Here is a 2,528-nt window from a genome sequence, read left to right as displayed (position 1 = left end):
TTTTGGTTTTTGCCTATTCTGGATATAAATATGAAAGTGCATACTCCTGCTAAAAAGAGTAATTTTGCTTTCCCTAGAGTAAAAGAATCTTTCTATGTTTACAGTTACACAAAACTAACAAGTAGCAATTCATGTGCTATTATTCAGTTTTACATCATGGAAGAGATTGTCATGAAAATATTCATCCCTTAGTAGTATTATGGAAAACAGACCCAGATATAACAGAAATGGAAAAAAAGCTCCAACTACTCTTCATAAATATTTATGAATATTAATTTTTCCAGTCTGCATAAAATAGGATTCTATTTTAGCTGACCATCAACTGAGTAGTATTGTGCCTATTCATCTGACCAAAAAAAATGTAATTCATTGGACATAACAACCACCAGGTTGAGAAAAATTAAGTTTATTATGCTGAAATCCTCACTTCTCTGCTGAAAACTTCATTGCATTTTTGTTGATTTTTCTAAGCAACACTGCATTTAGAAAAGGTACCTATTATATTTATTTAGATATATTTAGAAAGAGAGAGAGAGAGAGAGAAATCAAGGGGACGGGCACAGGGAGAGGTAGAGAGACTCTCTAGCAGACTCTGCACTGAGCGCACAGCCCCACTTGGGGCTCCATCTCATGACCCTGAGATCATGACCTGAGTGGAAATCAAGAGTCAGAGGCTTAACCGACTGAGCCACCCAGGTGCCCTACACATTGAATATTTTTTTTAAAAAATGAATCTGTTGGAAAGTTATCACTAAATCATCAAAGGCCAATTTTGACTATTTTTGTAAAAAAAAAAATAACTTTGTAAAAGTTATTTGTAAAATAACTTTGGCCCCAAATCTCTTTTTGGTATTACAAAATATAATGCTTTTTTTTTTTATTAGTACCTCAAATTGTAAGATCTTCTATAATTCAATGTAGTGACAAATGGGAACAGCATTTCAAGATGCCTGCAAAAACTGCAATATAACATAAAAAGTAACTGATTTGTACTGGTGGGAAGGTAACAGGCACGACTTTTACTACTATGATTTGTTGCTGGCATTTATATTGGGGAGTAAAGCTAAATTTCAGTTATATTAGTGAAAATAAAAATGTAATATTTTCCTCCAATGGGTTCACAGATATTCCTAATTTCTATCCATTTTAAGAGCCCCTGCTTTGGGGCACAATTCTAGACATACTCAGGACACCCCTGGAAAGATTTAAAGAAGCAATACCTCACTCAAGAATCCCCTCTGCAATGCAGAAAGGCATTCTGTGGTGTTTCTTTCCTTGTTGTGGTCATGGTGGTTGTTGCAGGTTCCCACTGGGGGCTTGGATGTTCAGGACCCATTGATGAGATATTTGAAAATAAGTTCATCAATGCAAGTTCCGGGTTGCATCAGATTGCCAGCTAACTGAAAGTGTTAAGGTGAACAATTCATTTCATTGTCTTCCACCTCAGAGGCCAGCAGGGTATGGTGCTGGGAGCAGCCAGGGGCTGGAGCAATGTGTCCACTGTGCTGATGGGACAGTCCTGGGGATGGATCTCCTTGGCCAGCCACCCTTTCTTCTTCAACGTGCAGACCTCCCGGGATGGTGGCGAGATCGGGGGCTGCGTGGGTATATACTTATACTTGGAGCCGTCCTTTGGGTCCAGTGGGTAACCCGCAGTCTGAGCCATAGAAGCTCAGGTCCCCACAGGTCACCAATGGCACAATGATGCAAGTGGGACCATCTAATTGGTGGAAATATGGATCGTAAGAGTCGTCCAGCAGGGGTTTGGTCAGGTCCAGAAGGAAGCCCTCAGCAGGGTCATAACCCTCACAGACAGTGAAGGCCCCTATGCTGGAGGGGCAGCCGTTCCTGGGCTTGGCAAAGAGCACACTGGAGAAGACACGTGGCTGGCTGTCGATCAGGGTCACATCCTGGCCTCCAAAGATTGTGGTGACAAAGCAGCCCCCTGGCTGCAAGACATGTATAGCAATGTTCAGAGCGACTAGGAGGAGCCGGGCCTGCATATACTCATCAACATCGTGAAGCCGGTTACATTGGGAGCCCCATCGCACACCACTAGGTCCACGGGATAGCTCTCCCAGTGCTGGATGATCTCCTTGGCAGTGGACAGCTGGGTGATGTCCCCTTGGATCTGTAACACACCTGGTCATGGAGCCATAGCCTGGAGGTCTGCAGACTTCAGGAATTCCTCGTCGAGTTGTAGCAGCTTGAAGGCACCGTGGACGTGTCAGCCATTCTCCTTGGCCAGGCAGGTAGTAGACATCCTGCTTGTCCGATGTCTGTCCCATCTCACACGCTGTTTGCCCAGGGACCTGGCAACAGCAAGCTTAGCTTTCAGAGTGAGGAGAAGGGGGACCAAGGAGGCTGGTCCGTAAGCTGCCTGAGCCTCAGCGAGAGCACAGACTGGCCAGAAGTCATCAAGCTTCAGTTCGAGGTCTTAGTCAATCTGAATGCCTATCACGCATGCCTGAGGGCTCCCGTTGGGAGCGTGGGGCGCCTGTCATGGTGGAAACCGAAGGCTTGGGGGC

At 44.7% G+C, this 2,528-nt stretch overlaps 1 pseudogene; it reads right to left on the bottom strand.

Moving 5' to 3' along the window:
* Nucleotides 1-1,398: 1,398 nt before the first annotated feature.
* LOC112823032 (tRNA (cytidine(32)/guanosine(34)-2'-O)-methyltransferase pseudogene) lies at nt 1,399-2,288 on the bottom strand (annotated as a pseudogene).
* Nucleotides 2,289-2,528: the final 240 nt, after the last annotated feature.

The sequence above is a fragment of the Callorhinus ursinus genome, unplaced genomic scaffold (genome assembly GCF_003265705.2).
Source record: "Callorhinus ursinus isolate GAN/ISIS: 27379988/994484 unplaced genomic scaffold, GSC_fseal_2.0 scaffold5, whole genome shotgun sequence".
Lineage (NCBI taxonomy): Eukaryota > Metazoa > Chordata > Mammalia > Carnivora > Otariidae > Callorhinus > Callorhinus ursinus.
Note: the sequence above shows the minus strand (reverse complement) of the source record. Positions and strands in the feature narration are given on the sequence as shown.